The sequence below is a fragment of the Silene latifolia genome, chromosome 6, assembly GCF_048544455.1.
Source record: "Silene latifolia isolate original U9 population chromosome 6, ASM4854445v1, whole genome shotgun sequence".
In the NCBI taxonomy this organism is placed as follows: Eukaryota; Viridiplantae; Streptophyta; class Magnoliopsida; order Caryophyllales; family Caryophyllaceae; genus Silene; species Silene latifolia.
This window is the reverse complement of record NC_133531.1, coordinates 97,050,836-97,074,607: the sequence shown is the minus strand read 5'-3', so window position 1 is coordinate 97,074,607 and position 23,772 is coordinate 97,050,836.

Below are 23,772 nucleotides of genomic sequence, written 5' to 3'. Positions count from 1 at the left end.
TCTTCTAGTCGTATGATTTGGTTGATTAGTTTATCTACCACGGCGACTATTTCTTGCATAGTAGCGTCTTGAGAGAAGATTAGTGGCATACGTTCCTTGGGTGTTGCGTTGGGATCACGTAGAGTTATCACCACATTTTCTAATTCCAAAACTCGCCTATCCACACTCCTTGCCCATGTGATGAAGTCGGAAATGGTAGGGGAGATGGTAGAGTAGAACCCCTCACTCTCTATTGCGTGGATATTATCTTCGATTGGAGAAATGAGATGTGAACAATCTAAGGTAGATTCGTCACTTGTAATCACTAGAACTCCAAGAGGATTCTGAGTGTTGTTAGGTTTACCTCCCGGCGGTATTGGCAATCGACCATCTTCAATCATGTCTTGAAGCACATTTTTCAACTTGTAGCATTTTTCTGTGTCGTGCCCCTTGCCCCTATGGTATTCACAATACGAGTTCTCGTCCAGAACTTGGATTTCCTTTCGGGTTCGGGAGTAGGTCCAATGGGTTGGAGTTTGCCTTGCTTCATTAACCTTTTTAGAGCGTTGGAGTAAGTGTCCCCAAGATTTGTGAATTTCCTTGGTGGGGTACTTTTCTTGGATGGCTCGAGAAGGTTAACTTCATCGGTCTTGCTAGTGGAGCCGTATGAACGACTTGTTGAGCCTTGATACCCTTGACCTACCGTTTTGGACAAGAGTCCTTTACGGATGTCATCTTCAATCCTTGTCCCTAGTACGGTTAAGTCCTTGAAAGTTTTGATATTTTGGTATCTCAAATGATTGGCATAGATGGGTTTGAGATTGTCCACAAACTTCTCCACAAGGGTAGCCACATCCGGGCATTCAACTAGTTGGGTACTAGTCTTCCTCCACCTACTTAGGAAGTCGGTGAATCCTTCTTTGTCATTTTGGGTAAGAACCTCTAGAGTGCGCATGTTAACTTGGATCTCGGCATTATCCGCATATTATTTAGAAAACTCGATTGCGGCATCTTCCCAAGTAGCGACCTTCTTGTGTTCTAAGGAGTAGAACCATTGCTTCGGGATGGTGTCAAGAGATGAAGGAAAGATCCTTAAGAACATCTCGGGTTTGATGCCTTTGATAGACATGTAATCCTTGAAGGCACGGATGTGGTTCAAAGGGTTCTCGTGCCCCTTGAATTTAGGGCTATCCGTCATATTGAAGTTGGTTGGCAATTTGGAATTGACTCATACTTGCGATTATTCTCCCTATAAATGTCATCCCCTTTAAGGTACATCAATTGCTCCTCTAAGTACTGGAGTCTTTTCTCGGCTACAGTTAGTCCCATGGGAGGATTTTCATCCCTGGATTCATCCGCGGAGTCACCTATTACTTCACTTTCATGGGGAGGCAACCTTCCCTCTATGGCATAGATCCGTCCCTCGATGGTTTCAAGGCGATCATGGACTTGGTCTTGGGTAATTTGGATTTGGGCTAGCGCGGCTAGGATTCGATCATTACCATCTTGAAGTTGGTGGAGGTTTGTTTCGCTGGATCCAGGCATCTTAAAAACTGAATGAGAGATCGATGACGAATCAAAACACGATCGACCATTCTAACACACTTGCTAAAAGAAGAAATATTTTGACTCGTGAAGTGGGTGTGTGCCACTTGTGTTGAGTGAGCTTTGAAGAAAGACAAGGTTTTTGAAAATGTGTATCCTAGTCAACTATAGTGTAGTTGTAGGAGTGAACTCAAAGTGAGGTTTTGAAATGGGCTTGTGGCCCGAATTTTGACTCGACAAACGGACAGAGTTTTGACTGGGTTTTGCGCTAATCAATGGCCTATTATATATTTTTCGAAATTTTGATTTAAAAAAGAGGGTTTTGATTTTTGCAAAAATCGTCATGGTTTTGTTTAGAAATGGTGATCATGTAAGGTACAAACATTCATACGAGCATTATAACGGGATGTTGAGTGCATTTAAAAGGGTTTTTGGTTTAAAGGGTGGGTTGCCATACCGAACCATCAAACGCGAAGTCTGTGGAGAGGCTCGTACCAAACAAGAGTAAGGCCGATTCCTAGTCCATTTCCTCAAGTAGTGAAGGCCCTTGATACAAACAAGAGTAAGCATCATGGTATGGATGACGTCAATCGCTATCCATCCTTAGGCCCAAATAAGAATTAGGACCGTTTAGACGGGACGATTTGTCGAATGGGATGGGTTGGGCCTAGGAAGGCCGAATAAACGATCTAGGAAGACCAAGTTATGAAAACCGACAATTGTCTTGTACAAACTATTCCCTAACCTTGTTCAAGTTTCACCCTTGCTACACGTAAGTGTATTATCCCCAGCGGAGTCGCCAAACTGTGGACAGCGGGGGTGCCCACGGGGGCGGTTGGGAGGAAGAGAACAAGCGTTTGCATTTTTGTTGGAGTCGCCACCAAGTTTTATGGGAAATTGGAATCGTTCGAATACCTCGTGCCATGTCAAGACACAAAGTAAAGACATGAACACCAAGAACTCGTTACCCTTAGCATTCTATGTCTAGAATGACTCTCGTGGATGCCAATGAACACGGATTTTCACAGAGATCTGGAGTAAGGGGTGAGGGTACGTATTAGGAAGCTCTTTTGATCGAACACCTAATCCCGCCCGCCTCGATAGCGGCCTCTACTAATGATTAGGGAAGTTATTCGTACTCGATATATCGTCGATTATATGCATGCAATGCAACATCCAAGTTTTAATCCTAGCATGTGAAAATTAGGCTAAGTCGGTGAACAATTAGTTAGCATACAATTAATGTCGAAGTAGGATTTAATGCTCAATTACATGTGAAAACATACAAATGATACAAGAAACAATGATAAAAACAATAAAGAAAATTACAATAATGAAAATTACAATAATTACAATGGATTAGGAGATTTATGTCGAAAATACCTTTAAAACGGATAATTTGAGAAAAACGAACAAAAGAATGAATTAACGAACACAACAGAAGGCGATAATACGAATAATAGTTGATTATACATAAGCTAATTAAACTAGGTCAAGCAACAACGGAGTTCAGGGACAGAATTCAACCCGGAACAGGCGCAGTAGAGTGCGTCGTCTCGAATAGCGCGCGATTCTTTGCGTCTGTTCTGACAATTTCGTCTGGCTGTGAAGCCGGAATTGCGTGTTGTTAATACTCATTGGTGAATCTAATGGATTGATTACGATATTTACTCGGATGAAAGTGATTAATAGGTTATTTACATGTGATCAATGGTCATAAAAGCAATAAAACATGAATGAGACGGAATTAAGATGAATTATTTACATGAATGAATGATTGATTAGTGACATGGGCGAATGAAATAAACTAAACATGATGAATTGATGACGAATTAATGACGAACATGCGATGAATATGACAATAGACAGATGAAAATATATCAAAGGGTCGAATTCCAGAAACTCAATATGAACAAATCGAATTTCCACAACGCGGATTGAATTTAATGACGAAAACCCGCAAATATGAGATTATAAGGTATTTAAGTCGGATTTAATGATGAATTAAACGTGTAAATGATGAATAATATACATGTGTTTATTATGCTATTGTAACAAAGAATTAACGAAAACGAACGAAACAAACAAAACGAACGAACTTACAGAGGACGAAGGAAGAAGAAAGGAAGCAGGAACTGCGGCAGCCTCTCGAAGAGGCGCAGCAGGAACTGCGCTCCTTCGAAGAGGCGCAGCAGTTGCTGCGTCCTTTCTTGACGGTTTGTCTTCTGGAAATCCGTAAAAAGAGGTTTTAAAGTATGATTTTAGAAATCGGTTTTAATTGGTATTTTCGACATAAACCTTACAATAATGATGATAAAAGTAAAAAATACAATAAATAAAAGAGAAATTATACACCCTCAGACTTACATGTTTGACGAAACGAGAAGGACTAAGATATCGATTAGTGATGATCGACGCGAATGTAAAGAAAGTGCCCTCGTAAGAGGAAAACGATTAAATTAATTAAGTTGATTGATGTGGAGTTGGTTAAATTGGTCGGTCATGCAAAAGAGGCTGGTACTCATAAGGATCTGAGCTTACGTGGTCGAAAGTTCAAGCACGTAGACGCCAAAAAGTAAGAACAAAGGTCTAGAATGCAAAGGGAGAAGAGAAGGGCGGACACTCGCGTGAGAAATATGAGGAGCGAAGGCTCCTATTTATACTAATCACGTGAAGGAATTAGGGTTTCGGAGACTCTTTGGAAGTGAATCTCGGAAAGATATGAAAAAGATACGAGAAATACGCGAGAAAAAGGACTGGGAAGAGGCGCGCAGCCACTGCGTCTCTTGGAAGAGGCGCAGCACCTGCTGCGTCTGTTCCCAAGTGGTTTCCTCCTGCGGAAGAAAGATTTCCGTGTTTAAGTTATGGTAGGACGGAATAATTTGATTTTCCTTAATATTTTATGTGAATATTTCGGGAAATTGTTTACCAAAGGATAAAGATTATGAAATATGGAATAGAAATATCCGGAACATTCCAGAACATTCTGACTCGGGATTTAACGGTTATCAGAAAATGAAGACGGTTTTAGGCCCGGACTCCAAATGTACTCTAATTACTGTCAAAACGACCGTATCGGCACGTAGATGACAACTAAGAGGTAGACATTAATATTTGAGCAATCACTTGACGATAAACTTACGAATTTTCACAAATCGTTCCGCGTACCAAACATGCGGCCCAATCATCACCGGGTGGTTTTGCGAGAGGTGCAGAAATGAGGTATCTACAACTTTCTTCACTCAACACTTGTTCATACGTTATAACCGATTCTGCCAGTTCTATGAAATTTCTAAAAATGATGCCATCAAAGCGCTTCCTAAAAGGAATTGTAAGAGCATCCTGAGCACTTCTTATGAACTCTCCTTCTGGTAAATTCAAATGGCATCGAATTTTGGCATTTTCGAACCTAGTTAAATATTCATCAACAGGTTCAACTGCCTTCTATTGTATTCTGGTTAAATCACTTATGATTATTCCAGAATCAATTCTAGTGAAAACATTATGGAACTGATTTTCAGCATTGTCTTCTGAATTAATAAAGATAAGATTACTAGTATTAATATTATTATTAGTAATGTTCTTCTTCTTATTTATTATTATTATTATTATTACAGTTATTATTATTAGGGTTTTTTGATAACTGCTACCACGTATAATTCAGCTTTTACCAACTGCTATCAAAGTAAAATTTCTTTAAAAACTACTACCAATATAGTTGGTTCGGTTTAAAACTAACTACCACATCAGGTTTGGAAGCAATAAGTGAAGATCTCAGCCATTCATTTCAAATTGTCACCTATAAGTTGTATTTTTCTTCCATTAATGCCCTTAACCCCTCCCTTATATGTTTCTAATTCATTCATTCATCAACACCTCAATTAATTTTCAATTTCAGCAATTGTAATTCTTAATCTCAATCTCTCTCTCTCTCTCTCTCTCTCTCTCTCTCCATTCCATTAATCTGATTCCCATTTCTTATTTTAACTTTTTTTTTCAAGTTAAGGTAATTATTCTATCTCTTATTTTTTTCTTCCTCTATTTGATATAACCATTGTAATTTTTCAAATTAGTTTAAATTAGGGTTCTTCATTTTTCATTTTCTTGGTTAGTAACAATGTGAATGGGGGCAATGGTGAATCCAACAAGCAATGAAATTAAAAACGATTAGGGATTTAGATTAGATGTAAACCCTAATCTGGGGTTCAATTTGGGAAAGAAGTTTAAAGGATTGAGATAATTTTCATAATCCCTAATTTAATTGGGAAGTAATTTAGGTTAGGTTAATGATGAGGGAAGTTAAAAGATTAGGTTAAAGAGGAATGTGTGTGGATGAATGGATGATATGAGTGAGGGGAGTGTAAAATAGGGGTATTATTGTCTTCCCATGCGCAAATAGGAGGTTCGTGGTCATTTGGTAGTGAGTTTTAAACCAAACCAACAACATTGGTAGCAATTTGTAAAGAAATTTTACTTTGGTAGCAGTTGGTAAAACTTGAATTATAGTGGTAGCAGTTATAAAAAAAAAACCCTTATTATTACTACATTTAATATTAATATTATTATTATTTCAGTTCAGAAAGAAATATATGACAAAAATAATGGCATAAAAAATCCCCCCTAAGAGAATAAAAATTCTCTTAGTTTTCCCTCCAAAAAGCATCTAGCTAAATAAGGTAATAAATAAAATTTTCTTTCATTACATTATTATCTTTTCAATGAATATATTCTTATAAATAAACTCTAATTTTTTAAATAAATTCATAATTATGATTTTTTCATTAAAATAAAATAAAATTGATATTAAATTATAAAGTACAAGTTGCTAAATTTTTCAGTAATGCGATAATTATTACTGTAGAGAATAACTTGACACATGCTTACTATTAGGTTCGTGACAAAAAAACATTCACTAAAAAAGTTCACAACTTAAATAAATTTTTTTATTAGTTTTCCATTTCAATTTTTTTTGTTTCATATCAAAATACAATGGAGTGAACGGATAAATATTAATGAGGTGCAAATTTTAGAAGTATAAATCCTCCTATCTAGTATATATATAAAAGAGAGTTTTTTCGAGCAATTCTAGAGCGTCCACATCATCAAAAATTAATTTAGGAAAGTTTCATAAATAATATTTTCCACATAAAAAATAAAGTGGAGAATTTTTTAATTATTATAATATTTATATTTCCTATTTTATATTCATGAGAAGTTTCTAATTTTTATATAAAAACTTTGACATTTCATCTGGCAAAAAAATGTTGTTATAAAAATTATGAAAATAATATAATCAGATTCGTGGTAAGAAATGCTTTCATTAGAGTATAGATTTCATATGATTTGCACATACGAGTATTAAAGATGGTGTACTTCTTTTAATATGTTATATGTCCCACATTGAAAAACAATGTTAGTGTGGTGATTATAATACGTATAAATTATATAATTGTCCCACATCGAAAGATTAACATAAGGTGGGTGATTCTATGATTATAAATAGGAGTCATCATTGGAACCTATATACCAACCAAAAACCTTTTGAGTCTCTTAAGTATTGTTTTGGAGAGTTCTTAAGAGTTTATATCATTATCTTCACAGTATGATATATACATATTTTTTCTATATTATGTATTATATTCAAGTGATGTTTATAATCTTTATATAAAAACTTATACATCTCATTTACCAAAAAAGTATTATAAAAAAAACGTGCGAATATTAATAAATAGTACTCCCTCCATTCAAGACCAAATACAACATTTTCATTTACACACTTGCCAAGACACAAATTACAACGTAAATATCTTTAAGTTTACATTATAAAAAATTTAAAGTTTGATATTCTCATTGTACTTTATAGGTGAATCAAATAAGATCCCACATGACCATATTTTGTCTTACATATTGCAAAGAATCGTAAAGATTCTATTCGTTCATGAATAGTGTAAAAAAAGGAATGTTGTATTTGGTCTTGAATCGAGGGAGTATAGTATTTGCTCATTATTATTAACCTGGGTTAGATGTCGAATTATGTGAGAAAAAGATGGTGTATTTCTAAGTATGTTATTTGTCCCACATTGAAAAATATGTTGGTGTGGTGAATATATTACGTATAAATAATAGAATTGTCCCACATCGAAAGTTTAGCATAAGGTGGGTGATCATATGATTGTAAATAGAAGGCATCCTTAGAACCTAAATACCAACCAAAAACCTTTTGAGTCTCTTAAGCATTGTCTTGGAGAGCTCTTAACAGTTTATATCATTAACTCCACGATATGATATATATATTTTTTATATTATGTCCAAGTGGTGTTTATAATTTTTATATAAAAACTTATACATCTCATTTAGCAAAAAAATAACATAATTTCTTTTTTTTGAAAAATTATATAATTAGATTCGTGGTAAATAAATGTTAGCATTAGAATATAGTATCATATTATTTGCACATATTTTAATTACGATAAGAAATTAAAAAAAAATGTACTATACGAATATTAATAAATAGTATTCCTATAGTATTTGCTTATTATTATTAAACTGGGCTAGATGTCGAATTAGGTGTGAAAAATATGGTGTATTTCTAAGTATATTGTTTATCCCACATTGAAAAATAATGTTGGTGTGGTAAATATACTACATATAAATAGTTGAATTGTCCCACATTAGAAGATTATCATGAGGTGAGGTATCACATGATTATAAATATGAGTCATAACTTAGGGGTATCAACCCATAATCTTTTGAATCGCTTAAAAATTATCTTAGACAGTTCTTATAAGAGTTTGTATTAACGACAAACCTTAGTTACAACAATACCATAAAAATATTAATCACGTAGATATTTATAAAAGCGATTATATATTACTATATTAGTGATATTATAATGTTTATTTTAAGACAATCGATAGTATAATAACTTTATTTAAGACAAAGTCATAATTAAAAAATAAAATGGGTGCTAAATATACATAAATTTGTTTGTGTCATATAATGATAATCTCTGCACTAAAATAGAAAATTTATGAATTATAATACAATCAAGTGTTGCATAAAAAGATCTTAAATCCACAAACAAATCAAAAATGAGCTTTTTTACATTGATAAATAGTAGAATTAAATTTTTTTAACTTTCAAATATAGATAATTATTATGCCTCATTACATTTGAGTAACTAAAATACATTATAATTTTTAACCATTAATCAAAATTGCACCGAAAAAGGAACTATTTTGCATTTGTTTATACATTCTATTCCTCCCTCAATTACATCTTAAAAGTCGTGTTAGGAAAAAAAAGGTAATTTAAATCATATCATTTGTACATATTTTAATTATGACAAAAAATGGAAAAAAACGTACGAATATAAATAGATAGTATAATATTTACTCATTATTAAATCGGGTTGGATATCGAAATAGGTGCAAAAAAGATGGTGTAATTTTTTGTGTGTTATTTGTTCCACATTGAAAAATAATGTAGGTGTGATAAATATACTACATATAAATAGTTGAATTGTCCCACGTCAGAAAATTATCATAAGGTGGGCTGATCTTAAAAATTAATTTAGGAAAGTATTATAAATAATATTTTTTGATGTAAAAAATAAAGTGGAGAATCTTTTAATTATTATAAAATTTATTTCCTATATTATATTCAAGTGATGTTTCTAATTTTTATATAAAAAATTTTACATTTCATTTGGCAAAAAAATATCATTAAGAAAATTATGAAAATAACAAATTTGATTCGTGGTAAAAATGATATCATTAGCGTATAGATTTCATATAATTTGTACATATATAAAATTGTGTACTTCTTAGTATGTTATATGTCCCACATTGAAAAATAATGTAGGATTATATAAAAATAATAGAATTGTCCCACGTCGAAAGATTAACAATAAGATGTAGTGGTCTTATGATTATAAATATGAGGCATCCTTGGAAAGTATCAACCTAACATCTTTTGCGTCTCTTAAATAAGATGTTTTGACTTTTGATCATATCTAAATAAATGATTAGACATAAGATGTAAATATTAAAACCTTATAACCAATTTTTTTTAACTAAGTTAATTACCCCGTTGCAACGCACGGCCATCCAAACTAGTATACTAAGATAATACAACTTCTCTAAAGTTTTTCCTCCAAAGTGCTCAAACTTATATATAGAAACAAATTAGATTTTCATTTATTAAACTAATTTTCCATTTAAAATAATCTATACATAAAAACTGTATCTCCTATTATTAACTTCGTGACGAAAAAAGATTTTTTTTAAAAAATTGATGTAGTTAAAATATTTTCATAGAAAACACAATTCATGGAATTATTCAATTCTTTTGATTAATTTTAATATTAGTTATTTTTTATAAAAATTCGCGAGATATAAATCTAAAATCTATAACTAATACACTAAAAATTAAAAGGCCTATATTTACCGCACATTTGTGCGGGATCTACACTAGTTCAGATTAAAATAAAAAAGAAAAAAATTCAAACTGCCACGTCTTGACCCGATGATTCCCGCGGAAATAAGGAGGTATAAATGGAAAGGCGGTGAGAGAACAGTAGTGTAATAGTTTCCTAAATTCATCATGCAAAGCTTAAATTGAATTTATTACCGTTAAGTCTTCCAAAACCCTTACATAAACACGCTCTTCCTCATTCCCGCCCTTCTATTCTATTACTTTCCATAATAATTTCTGCTTCAATCTTCATCACAATTCAATTTTCTCTGTTTTTAATTCAATATCCTCAGAAACCCTAATTTGTTTGTGTTTTTGATTTGCTTTGTGTTATTATACTAAATAACATTCTAGGAAGATAACAATGGTGGATGTGTTTAGTAAGATTAGAATTGAGGATGATGATGACATGGAGTCTTTATGGTACAATCTACGGATGTTTGCTTCTGTGTGTCTCAAAGTTTCTGATGAGGAGATCAACCTTTCTTCTTCTTCTTCTGGATCAATCATCAACATCCCAATGTCCGAGAAAAAGCCTTTGCCATTCAATCTCAATGTTAAACCTCGCACTTTCAGAAGACCCCGCTCTAAACCGATCGATGCTCAAGCTTTGTTCCCTTGTCTCTACAAGAAGCGAAAAATCATCGACTCTCACCAGATTCCGAAAAAGAGACGGCTTATTGTTCGTTTTAAGGTGCCACCTTCTAAACCGGTTGACTAAAAACAGAAGATATCTCAAGTTAGACTGATTAATTAGGTTTAAGTTGTTGTAGATGGGTACTACTGAATACTGATTAGGTCACATCTCGATATCAGGGAAGATGTTATTCTTTCTTTTATATATTCCTAATATATACATATTTGTGTGTCTGTGTGTGTAGAGTTAACACATTCATATGTAATGATGTAAGTTGTCAAGTTATTCTTTTATTCATTCAATTGTAAACATTGCATCATATGAGATTGAATTTATGCATTTTCATGTGTCTTTCTGACTTGATATTTGCTGTTTTTATCGAATGTCTCTTTCCGCTGCTTTGATTCATGGTTCCTGAATTGGTATTCATTTGTTTCTGTGGAAAGTCTTTTTTCACTGCTTTGATTAATGTTTCCGATTTTTTTAAAGTGAATTAAATCCTCTGCAAAGCTAGTACTTGGTTGCAATTTTTGACTGATGTAGTAGTTGAATTATGGAGTGTAAGATTGTGAATTATAGCCTGAACCCTTATGTAGTATTTCTGAGTCTTTGCACTTACTGTTTCATGTATAATAATTGAAATAAACCCTTCAGCGTGCCTGTTTTGTATAACAATAGAATGCCAACCACATAAAGCTATAGGACTACAGACGCAATCTTGCCCTTTGTGTTAACAACAGTCGGTAGATATATTTATTTGCGATTCATGTATTTTTCTTGCGATATTTAGCTCTCTATATAGTGTGCTACTTTGAGGGTTCTTGAGTAATATAATTCACCAAGGGATGCAAATATAAAAGGTAAAAAGGAACAAAATCTGACTATTCTTGTGATAGAACCTTCCTTGGGTCAATAGAGTCTGGCATTCTCAGTTCTCAGTTCTGGACGTTCGTGGAGTGAATCAGAACTTCATTCTATTCTTCATTCAGCAACAGAGTGATTCACCAGGACTTACAGCAACAATCTGGTTTGGTCCATCTCTTGAATTCCAGGGCATTGGCGCGCCGGATGAGGGGGGTATCTGCAATCTTAAAGTATCTAACTGTACCCAGAACATCTTAAAGAAATGACAAGGCATCCATAGCAACATCTTGCCGTAGTATGGGCTTCATCCTTCTCCGTCATTCAGATCATGACATTTCAATACTATGCACTGTCAGTTCACTGACCTTTTGAGTTTGCCTTGAGGCGGACCTCTTAATACTCTTTCGAGTAGAAATTATCCTTTTACTTTTAATGGGGTTCATTGATATTTTGAGATGGTTACACTTTTTCTGATATAGAAATGAGGGTGTAACTGTTGAAGCTTTAACATGTCTCAGGCGAAGTAACCGTGATGTTTTCTTGCTGGATTTGTAATTGGTTACGACTTGCACTGCATTTGTTGCAATGTCCTGGAACATATACCAATTTCCGTCCTTTTGTTTATGTGTAGAAGTGCAAAGCAAATGCTTCCGAATTTTGCCCTCCCCGTCTTAATTTGTTGGGATTGTTTTTCTGTACAGCGGACATTGTATTCGACTATCGACAGAAGGTGACCAGATCCTTTCAGTACTTACAAGAAGGTTATTACATTGCTCCCTATTTTTGGTATGAAACCTCTTCGTATCTACGGCTTATTATGTCCCTGGAAACTAATTTATACTCCGTATTTTATAGCATCTATTTTCTGATTAGTCTGCTTCATGTACTGCTGTAGGCTTTATGTTATCTTAGGACGCATAAATAGTCCATATGATGACATGAGTCTTTCCTGTTTGCTCATTTCTTGCATAGCACTAGGTCTTGCCGTTTTAGGATTCACGAGTGGCATTAATTCAATCAAATGCAATTTACTTGCTCTTAAATAATTGTGTCAAGGGTACCAAATTTAAGCACAAGTATGTACATTAAGAGTTTAAGACAAAAATATGAGTAACAATTTTTCTTCAGATTATCATGGGATGACTACCATAGTACTATTTGGATTAGATATAACATATGGAGTATATCATATTTGAACTTTGATATATCACTTGCGGTTCAAGAGAATTTCTTACAATATTAAGCTCTCGATATAGTGTGCTACTGTGAGGTAGTAATAATTCACCAAGGGATGCACGATAAAAGGGAAAAAAGCAGTAAAATCTGCTTATTCACGTGATACAAGTCATACAACCCTCCTTAGATTAATTGAGTCTGGCATTGCCTGCATTCTTAGTTCTGGTCACTGAGGCTTCAGTTTGGACGTTGGCGGAGTGAGTAGGAACTTCATTCTGCTCTTCATTTAGTAACATAGAGTGAATCATCAGCACTGAGACCAACAAACTGGTTTGGCCCATCTTTCGAATTCCTACGCATTGAATTGGCGTGAAGGATGGGTGCGAATCTCCAGTCTTACTGAAAGTATTGAACTACACCAAGAACATCTGCAATAAACGAGGAGGCATCCAATATTAGCAGCTTGTCCTAGTATTGGATTCATCCTTCTCCATCATTATACTAATCTGAGAAGAATTTATCTTTTTAGTTTTATCTTCCGGTGACACTGAATAATTTGATGGAGAACTAAAATTTATGACAAAATTTGCGAGTTCAAGCGGGAAATCAAAGAAAGATGAACCTGCAGGAAAGGAATATATGAGAAGATGTCTTCAACTTGCAGGTTATCATTATAATTTTGATGCAAAAATGAAGTAGCTCAGTATACTAACCTGTAAACCTTCTTCAAGACAAATCAATTCAGTGGATGAAACACATAGTATAAGAATCGCAATAGTCAAAGAGAATGCAGCTGGTGTCAGTGTGTCAATTGTAGCTAGTTCACACTTCACAGTCATCAGCTTTCTATACTGACCTGCAAATCTTCATCATCCTGCTTACCTTTAGGGTGTGTTTGGATTAAAGGAATTGGAGGGAAAAGAAAGGGAGGGAGAGTAGGGGATTTAAAATCCTTTGTTTGGATAGCAAATGAGAGTGGAGGTAAATGGAGGGGGAGAGATTTAGAGGGATCCACCAAGCCTAATCAAAATCTCTCCACATAAGCAAAGATTTGGAGGAAATTGATCCAAACACCCACACTGATTCCCCTCCCCTTCCCTTCTCTCTCCTTTCCATTCCTCCTTCCCCCTCCCCTCCCTTTCTTTTCCTCCATTCTTTAATCCAAACACACCCTTAGGGTCCGTTTGGATACAATTTTAGGAGGAAGGGGAGGAGGAGGGAGGAGGAGGGGAGGTGGGGGAGGAGAAGGGGAGAGCGAATGGGATGTGGGTGTTTGGATAACAAAAATTATGAAAGGAAATGAAAGGGGAGGAATGAGGGAGATGAAGAATGGATGGAGGATTAAAGGATGTTGGTGATATAATTGAGTCAAATAATGTTTTTCTTTTCCAAATCTTTTGGCACCATTGGAAAGATTATATTTTGTTACATAGGAGAGAAAATAAGTCCTCTCATTTCTCTCCCCCTCCATTTCCTTTCTCCCATATTTTTTATCCAAACAAAGTAAATTAAATCCCTCCCTTTCCCTCCCCTCCCCTTCTCTCCAATTCCTTCAATCCAAACGGACCCTTAGTGTGATCAAGTTGATGTTATGGTGGTGTTTGTATAATGGCTCCTAAAACCCATATCTCTTGTTATTTCATACCTGTCATTATCCGACATTACAAAAAAACTGAAGTGAAGTGTTGTCTTTTTACGGCACTTGGTTCTAAAAACTCATGGAGAGTACGCCCCCATACAAATGCGCTGATATAAAGTCGGCTGGGTTAGTACTTAGTATGACAGAGTGCCAGTAGAGCAGAGGTAGGTAATTCTTCCCCCTAATTTCGCTCCAAACTCCATCCCTTACATACATTGTTACAATGGTTCTGGATATATTCAATAATCCTAATACCCTTGTTAAATACGGAGTAATGATACACATTACACAATAGTTTTGTTCTGCCACGGTCGCATTCTTTTTTTTTTTTTTTTTTTACTTTTTTGTCAAAATGTGACCACTTTTTGATCAATAATGACCACTTTTGGTTAGATAGTGAAATGTTAGACATCAAACTTTGAATAGTGCCTAACTGAATTTTGCTATTCTGGAGAGGACTGACAATGATAAAAGTAGTATAACTGTAAATTTAATGCCGAGTAAAATAATTAAGTTCCTCGAATCACTCAAACTTTAAAGAGACGGTCTTTTAATAAGTTGTGGAGAGACCACTTTTATCGTACCCTTTTATGTATTTTTTTCGTACCCCTTTTATTATTTGTTTGTAACCTAAAATACCCCTTCCATTTGATACATAACTAGTATAGATCTCATGCAATCATTGCACTGTATTTATAGAGTTTTGCTTTTTAGTATACTTCGTATTATTTATGAATTTTAAATTGACAATTCATTTATTTTTCATTTTCTCATCACTATATTTTAATTGGAGTAACAAAAGTTAAAATTGTAAAAAGTCATGGAATGATTGGTTAGACTTTCATTTATCCTTAAGTAAATAATATTAATTTTAATTTTAATTCAGTTAATGAAAGCCTAATTATGTGGCCCATTTATTCTGGCAGTCAAACTATGGACTAAAACTGTCCATAATTCTCTCCCTATTAGCAGCAACCACTCCCTACATCATCTCACGTTTAACAACTCTTTGATGTATGTTTTGGAGGAGGAAAGTGCTAATGCGGTCCTAGCACAGCCAATTTGTCGCTCTCAGGTGATTGATGATGTCTATTGGCTACATAATAGTGATGGTATTTATAGTGTGAAGAGTGGTTATGGGACTCTTTTAGGTAAGTATATGGACCGCCAAGGGACACGTAAGGATATGGAAAGGATAAATGAAGTAGGTCGACGGTTTTGTAAACTTACTCTATAGAGGTTACCAGGACCGCAGTCATGGAAAATTCTCCTTTGGCGAATCATTTCCGAATCTCTCTCTGTGGGAAGTAGCTTTGTACGACGGAATATTGGGGTGGATCCACAATGTAAATTTTGTAGGGGAGGTACGACGGCCATGGAAACAATGGAACATCTATTTCGGGACTGTCCTGTGTCCCGGAAATTATGGGCTTCATGTGATCTTGGAATTCGAACTGAAAATGATTCGATTATTAACATTGGAGCATGGGTCATTGATTGGGTGGCTTATTTGGAAAAATTGGATGGTATGAAGGACCGCCTAATTCGGTTTTTAGCAATGTTTTGGTGCATCTGGGGTGTTCGTAACCAGATCCTGTTTCAAGGTCTTGATTTTCATCCTAGCATGTTCTTCAAGCTATGGACGCAAGTAGTGAGCTTAGCGATAAGCGCTATCACTACTACAGATACAGGCTATAACAACGGCTAAAAACCGTTGTTATATAAAATAGCGGACATTGTTAAAGCGTCCGTTGTAAAAGGTTTTAACAACGGTTGGTTTTCTTAAGCAACCCGTTGTTAAAACTATTAACAACGGTTTTAAATATCAAAACCCGTTGTGGAAAGTGTGACTCAATTTTGGTGGGAAAGTTATAACAATGGTTAATTTATAAAGAACCGTCGTTATAACTAAAGACAACGGGTTGTTTCTACATAACCGTTGTTGTTTGTTTTTACAAAATAAAAAAAAATTAAATTAAATATTACTAGATGCATGCATAATTACGGGGCCCGTTATAATTCCGATGCATGCATTATTACCGCCATCCCATGTCTTGTGCATATGAATGGACAATATATGGAATGAGAAGGGTTTACATAAGATTTGAAGCGAGGGGAGATATGATGATTATGGCACAACTTCCTAAACATGCATATATTATATTAATTAAAAAACAACTCAAAGGACACATTACTTAGTATAAATACATACATTATCTCAACCACCATTCCATTATCTCACTATCTTCAAACCCTAACTGCTAAAACAATCTCCAACCCCTAATTAATCTTTCAAACAACTCCAAAGTTCATCAACAAAATGAACGATTACATCCTTAAAACTCTTACTATGATCGAGAACAACAACAGCTTCATCCGCCGGTTGCTCCACATCGAGGACGGTTTTAGGAGCTATCTTGTGGATGCTCAAGCCGCACTCAAGGACGCCAAAAGAAATGGCTTGACAGAAAAAGCGGCGATTGTTGCGGCTATATGACGATATAGCAATCTGTGAAACGAAACCTCCAAATAGCTAAGGAGGAGAGGAGGTATATCATAGAAGAGAATAAGACTCTCTATGAAAATATAAGAATTGCATTTTTAGAAATGTAATTCTTTTTTAATTTATGTATTTATATATATATATATATATATATATATATATATATATATATATATATATATATATATATATATATATATATATATATATATATATATATATATATATATATTATCATGCATTCTCTCTATCATCTTGCTTCTTCTTTGTTTTATTTTATTTAATTTGTTTTACGAGCTAATTAAGCGAATAATAACATAATAATGATCGATAAAAACCCATCATATATACATGCAAATGAAATAATTAAAAAAATAAAACAATGACGATGAAAGACGATGAAACCAACAATGTGGCGAGATTTACCGATAATTAGAGAAAGTAAGAGACGATGAAACCAACAGTGACGGCGAGATGATAAAGCGATGATGAGAAAGAGAGAAAGAGACGATGAGAAAGTGTGTTTGTGTTTGTGTTTGTGTTTGTGTTTGTGTTTGTCTGTGTTTGTGTTTGTGTTAGGTCATGTATGTGTTTTGGGCTGTAGCTGATCTGTGTTTGTGTGGTTTATAGTATGGAAAGTATTGACAACGGTTGTTAAACAACAACCGTTGTTAAATAAGTTTTAACAACGGTTGTAAAACAACAACCGTTGTCAAATAAGTTTTAACAACGGGTTTAAAAATACCCGTTGCGATTACTTTTCACTAACTTTGCGCCAATTTTGCGCCAGATTATTAACAACGGTTGTGCAAATTTGACCCGTTGTTAAAACGTATAACAACGGTTATATAACCATACCCGTTGTAATTAAGTTTAGTAAAAATCGCGGCATACATTCTACAACGTCTATTGTGATTTTCGTGCATAAACGTTGTTAAAGAGGCGTTGTAGTTGCCTGGATTTGTAGTAGTGTATTGACGATGGTAAAAAAGGGTCATGTAACACATCGGGGGAACCAAGTTTTATTGAGAGTGAACGGAGCGAATGGGTTCGTGAAAGTAACCCGGTGTGTGTTGTAGGCATGATCAGATTTTGTGATGTCGTACGGGTGATGGTTGATGCGGGATGGAAGGGGAATAATAATGCGGGGATTGGTTGGATTGCTCTGTCTGGCACTGGGGAGAGGTTGTTTTGGATAAGCAAAAGGATAAGAGCAGAGTCGGCACTACAAGCTGAGGTCTTGGGGTGTTATTGGTGCTTCTATGGGCTAGAGAAAGGGGAATCCGTCATTTGGAAATTTCATCGGATTGCCTTTCGTTGGTTCGCCAATTGACAAGGATGGAGACGACACATCATCTACTCAGGGCTATTTTGGACGATATTAATGCTTGTTTTTCTTTTTTCCATTGCTTAGCGTTCAGTTTTATCCCACGAACTTTTAATTCTGTTGCACATAGCCTTGCTTGTAAGGCTATGGTTAGATAGGTTCAATCTTCTTTTACAACTGCCAAAAAAAAAAAAAAAACAACTCTTTGATGGCAAGAGTTGTATATAAGAAAATATTACTTCATTGATAAAGGTCACTGAATTCACTCTCCATTAAGAAATACACCATCTATATTGTGAGTGTGAGAGTTCGGAACCGAAATCAAAAGAAAAGCAGACGGGTTTTACAGCAGCAGGGTTTATACCGGAACGGGTTTATTTCTTTATTCGGGATTTAAAAGCTGTTTAGGAATACCGATTAGGAATGGCTGGAGGTTTAATTTTCGATCTTTATTTATCGCTTACGCAATTTATATACCGTATATTCATTTAGTAATTGGAATATACATGATTAAGAATTGAATTAAACTTACATTTGGTATCAGAGCGAGTTTATCGCCTCTGTCTTGCTTGTTAATTTTCTGACTTCAGTCTTCCGTCTTGATATAATGAATCTGTTTATTTCGTTTTTTCGTCGGAATCTGGGTTTTCTTTTGACATTCGGTTTATTGGCTGATTTATCATCTGGTTTCGTTTTTGCCATTTGAATCTGGAAATTTTTTGTGTTGGGATTTATTCTGGGTTTATTGTTTAATGGCTGGATACGGAGGTAGGGGATGAAGTTTGCATATTTATGTATCGTCTGTTTTGGTTTATTTTTTGGTTGACAGTCTTTTCTCATAATAATGGTGGAGTTGATAAATGAAGTTGCTTTTGACCCCACATGTTGATATATTGTTGTTTGTATGAGAAATAAGTACTACATATGTTTCTATTGCTACTTGCTGATAAATGAGCTACTTTAATGCGTATGTATATTCGACAATTCTCTGACCCTTTTTTACTGTTCATGTACTTTGCACATGCATATGAATAATGGTGTACAACTAGTCTTCATTTGTTTAATTTTTATCACATTGAAATGGCATTGTTTCATATGTCGTGTACACCCTTTGGTTTACTAGTTTGTTGTTGTGCATTCATATGTTATTGGGTAATATTTTCCTTTATTACGTATTGTAAAATCTAGACTTTAATTGTTGCCCATTACTGAGTACAGTAACTTTATGACAAGACTTTATATACATTAAGTTCAGTATATAGATTAATGTTTTAAATGTCAAGTGATTTCAATTTATTAGTTAGGGAGTAGCCACAGAATCTCTAATTTATTAAATTTTATTCGAAATCACATGTGGAAACTAGACATTTTATTGTAATTAATTATACGTAATGTGATGAGACTTACCCACAGGAATCTTATTATATTTGTGTGATTAATTAGGATGTTATATTGAATTATGTTTCTTAATATACCCACAGGAGTTGAGAAATGAATATAATTTGATAGTTTCGTCATAAAGTTTAATTTTTATGCATCTAATTTCAGTATACTTTAGCCCACATGCAAGTTTATGTCACTAGATTCATATGAGCATGTAGATACCTCATTTCTGCACCTCCCGCAAACCACCCGGTGATGATTGGGCCGCATGTTTGGTACGCGGAACGATTTGTGACAGTTCGTAAGTTTATCGTCAAGTGATCGCTCAAACATTTATGTCTACCTCTTAATTGTCATCTACGTGCCGATACGGTCGTTTTGACAGTAATTAGAGTACATTTGGAATCCGGGCCTAAACCGTCTTCATTTTCTGATAACCATTAAAAATGCCGAGTCAGAATGTTCTTGAATGTTCCGGATATTTCTATTCCATATTTTATAAATCTTTTATAAATCTTTTAATCTTTGGTAAACAATTTCCCGTAATATTCACACAAAATATTAAGGAAAACCAAATTATTCCGTTATTCCATAAACTAAACACGGAAATCTTTCTTCCGCGGGGGGAAACCACTTGGGAAAGGGACGCAGCAGTCTTTGCGCCTCTTCCAAGAGACGCAGTGCTCGCCGCGCCTCTTCCCAAGTCCTTTTCTGCGTATTTTTCGTATCTTTTCATATCTTTTCGAGATTCACTTCCAAAGTTTCTCCGAAAAACCCTACTTCCTCCACGTGATTAGTATAAATAGAGACCTTCGGTCTCACATATTTCTCACGCGAGTGTCCGCCCTTCTCTTCTCCCTTTGCATTCTAGACCACGTTCTTACTTTTTGGCGTCTACGTGCTTGAACATTCGACCACGTAAGCTCGGATCCTTCTGAGTACCAGCCTCGTTTTGCATGACCGACCAATTTGACCAACTCCACCATAATCAACTTTAATCAACCTGTTTTAATTCCTCTTACGAGGGCACTTTCGTCTACATTCGAGTCGAGCATCACTAATTGTTAACTTAGTTCATCTCGTTTCGTCAAACATGTAAGTCTGAGGGTGTAAATCTCTCTTTTGTTTATTGTTATTTATTTATTGTAATCATATTGTAAGATTTGTGTCGAAAATACAATTAAAACCGATTTATAAAACCCTTTGTTTAAAACCCTTTTTACGGATTATCAGAGGACAACCGTCGAGAAAGGACGCAGCAACTGTTGCGCCTGTTCGAAGGGACGCAGTACCTGCTGCGCCTCTTTGTGAGGCTGCCGCAGTTCGTGCTTCCTTTCTTCTTCCTTCGTCTTTTGTCAATTCGTTTGTTTTTCCTTTGTTTTCAATCATTCGTTGTTTCATTGACAATTTAAACATAATAATTTGACATATAAATTGTTCATCATCATTAACATATAATTCATCTCTTAAATTCCCGACTTAAATCCCAAGTAATTAATATTTGCGGGTTTTCGTCATTAAAGTCAAATCCGGGTTGTAAAAATTCGATTCATTCATGTTGAGTTTCTGGAATTCGACCTTTGATATATTCTCACCTGTTTATTATCATATCCATCATTAGTTCGTCATTAATTCATCATATTTAACCTAATTAGTTTGTCTAACTTGTTAATTAACCCTCTTTTAATTTTGTAATAATTAGTTTTATCCGTGTTTATTGCTTTTATGACCGTTTACCATATGTAAACAATCTGTTAATAACTTCCATCCGAGTAAATAATATTAATCGAGCATTAAAATCACCGACGAATATTAACGATTTGCAATTCCGGCTTCACAGCCAGAACTGAGCCAAGGAACAGACGCAGTGACTGCTGCGCCTCTTCCAGAGGGCGCAGCTCTGCTGCGCCTGTTCCTGGCTGATTTCTGTCTCTGAACTTCCGTGTTGCTTTGACCTAGTTTTAATTACGTAATTAATTAACCATCATTCGTATTATCACCCTAATTCCTGTTCGTTAATTTGTTCATTTATTCTTTTTCAAATTATCCGTTTTAGATGTATTTTCGACATAAATCATTAAACCCGATGTAATTATTGAAATTTTCATTTTTCTTCATTGTATTTCTTTTATTATTACTTGTATGCTTTCACATGTAATTGAACTTAAATCCCGATTCGACCTAATTATATGCTAAATTAATTTTTTACCGACTTAGTATTAATTCTCACATGCTAGGATTAATTCTATGGATGTTGCATTGCATGCATATAATTGACAATATATCGAGTATAGACAATTTCCCTAATCATTAGTAGAGGCCGCTATCGAGGCGGGCGGGATTAGGTGTTCGATCAAAAGAGCTTCCTAATACGTACCCTCACCCCTTACTCCAGATCTCTGTGAACATCCGTGTTCATTGGCATCCACGAGAGTCATTTTAGACATAGAATGCTAAGGGTAACGAGTGCTTGGTGTTCATGTCACTACTTTGTGTCTTGACATGACACGAGGTATTCGAACGGTTTCCAATTTTCCACAATAAATTGGTGGCGACTCCACAAATGCAAACGCTTGTTTCCCAAGTGCCCCCGTGGCCCATGTCCACAGTTTGGCGACTCCGCTGGGGATAATACACTTACGTGTAGCCAAGGGTGAAACTTGAACAAGGTTAGGGAATAGTTTGTACAAGACAATTGTCGGTTTTCATAACTCGGTCTTCTTAGATCGTTTATTCGGCCTTCCTAGGCCCAACCCAACCCATTCGACCAATCGTCCCCTCTAAACGGTCCTAATTCTTATTTGGGCCTAAAGATGGATAGCGATTGACGTCATCCATACCATGGTACTTACTCTTGTTTGTATCAAGGACTCTCACTACTTGAGGAAATGGACTAGGAATCGGCCTTACTCTTGTTTGGTACGAGCCTCTCCACAGACTTCGAGTTTGATTGTTCGGTATGGCAACCCACCCTTTAAACCAAAACCCATTTAAATGCACTCAGCATCCCGTTATAATGCTTGTATATTGTTTGTACCATACGTGATCACCCTTTTCTAAACAAAACCATGACGATTTTTGTAGAAATTCAAAATCCTTCTTTAACATGTAAAATTTCGAACTTAGGCCTAATATTAGCGCAAAACAAGCCGAAACTCTGTCCAATTGTCGAGTCAAAATTCGGGCCTCAAAACCCATTTCAAAACCTCACTTCGAGTTCACTCCTACAACTACACTAAAGTTGACTAGGACCAACATTTTTCAAACTTTGTCATCTCCTCAAAACTCACTGACACAAGTGGCACACTCCCACTTCACGAGTCAAAACATTTCTTTTCAAGTAAGTGTGCTAGAGTGGTCGATCGTGTTTTGATTCGTCGTCGATCTCTTATTCAGTTTCCAAGATGCCTGAAACAAGCGATGTGAACTTCAACCAACTCCAGAATGGTAATGATCAAATCCTAGCCGCGTTAGCTCGTCTCCAAGTTACTCAAGACCAAGTGTATGATCGCCTTGACACCATTGAGGGCCGAATATATGCCGTGGAAACAAGGATGCCTCCTCGAGAAAGTGAGATCTCTGATGACTTCGTGAACGACTTCGGGGATGAAAACCCTCCCATGGGTATGACTGCAGCTGAGAAATGACTCCAATACTTAGAGGAGCAATTGATGTATCTCAAAGGGGATGTCATTTATAGGGAGAATAACCGCAAATATGAGGCCGTGAGTTCCAAGTTGCCAACCAACTTCAACATGACGGATATCCCTAAATTCAAGGGGCACGAAAACCCTTTGAACCATATCCGTGCCTTCAAGGATTACATGTCTATCAAAGGCATTAAACCCAAGATGTTCTTAAGGATCTTTTCTTCATCTCTTGACACCATCCCAAAGCAATGGTTCTATTCGCTAAATCACAAGAAAATCGTTACCTGGGACGATGCCGCAATCGAGTTTGCTAAACAATATGCGGATAATGCTGAAATCCAAGTCAACATGCGCACTTTAGAGGTTCTTACCCAAAATGACAAAGAAGGTTTCACCGATTTCCTAAGTCGGTGGAGGAAGACTAGTACTCAATTTGTTGAACGTCCGGATGAGGCTACCCTTGTGGAGAAATTCGTGGACAACCTAAAACCCATCTACGCAAATCATTTGAGGTATCAAAACATCAAGACTTTCAAAAATTTGACCGTACTAGGGACAAGGATCGAAGATGACATTCGTAAAGGGCTCTTGTCC